Below are 948 nucleotides of genomic sequence, written 5' to 3'. Positions count from 1 at the left end.
ACAACTAATATATTAAAAATAAACATGGATATTGAGCCTACTATGAGCCCAACCTTGCTTAGAGCACTTTACATAAATTAACTCATGTAATCCTCACAATAAATTACTATCCTCATTTTACAGAGAAGGAAACTGAGGCAGTGAAAATTTAAGAAGCTTGTCCAAGGTCACACAGCTAGTAAGAGGTAGATCCAGAGTTTGAACCCAGCAATGTGTCCCCATTCTATACAATTGACCACTATAGCGCTCAGCTACAGGCATTTTACAAATGCTACTAACAGCTATACTAAGCCAATTGTATAAATGAGAAAACTAAGCCTTGAAAAGGTTAGGTTATTTCACCAACTTCACTTAGGTAGTGAGTGGCACATCTGTGTTTTGAAACTCAGGTCTCTCAAGCACTAGTGCCCTCACTCTTGAATATTAACAGCAAGTACCATACTATGCAAGATATAGGGAGAAAAACCAAAGTTACAAGAGAAAATAATTTTCTGATCATCTCTCCCTAAGTTAATGACAGAAGTGAACACAAAACTCAGATGAAGGCTTTAGCTAAAATAAAGTGTCTTAGTTTTGTGCTGCTACAACAAAATACCTGAGACTGGCTAATTTGTAAAGAAGGGAAATTTATTCTCACAGTTCTGAAGCCTGTGGAATCCAAGATGCAAGGTCAAGGCATATGGCGGAAAGCAGAAGGGCGCGAAGAAAGAACCAACTCCCACAAACCCTTTTTACAGCAGCATTAATTCATTAATGAGGGCAGAACCCTCATGACCTAAACACTTTCCCAAAGGCCCCTTCTCCCAACACTGTTACATTGGGGATTAAGTTTCCAATCCATGAATTTTGGATGACACATTTACACCACAACAGAAAGCATGGCCTTAATCTTAAAGCACATGCCAATTTCTCTTCATTCCTCCTGGTGACAAAGCTGCTGCATGGTAG

The sequence above is a fragment of the Propithecus coquereli genome, unplaced genomic scaffold (assembly GCF_000956105.1).
Source record: "Propithecus coquereli isolate 6110/MARCELLA unplaced genomic scaffold, Pcoq_1.0 Scaffold204, whole genome shotgun sequence".
In the NCBI taxonomy this organism is placed as follows: Eukaryota; Metazoa; Chordata; class Mammalia; order Primates; family Indriidae; genus Propithecus; species Propithecus coquereli.
Note: the sequence above shows the minus strand (reverse complement) of the source record.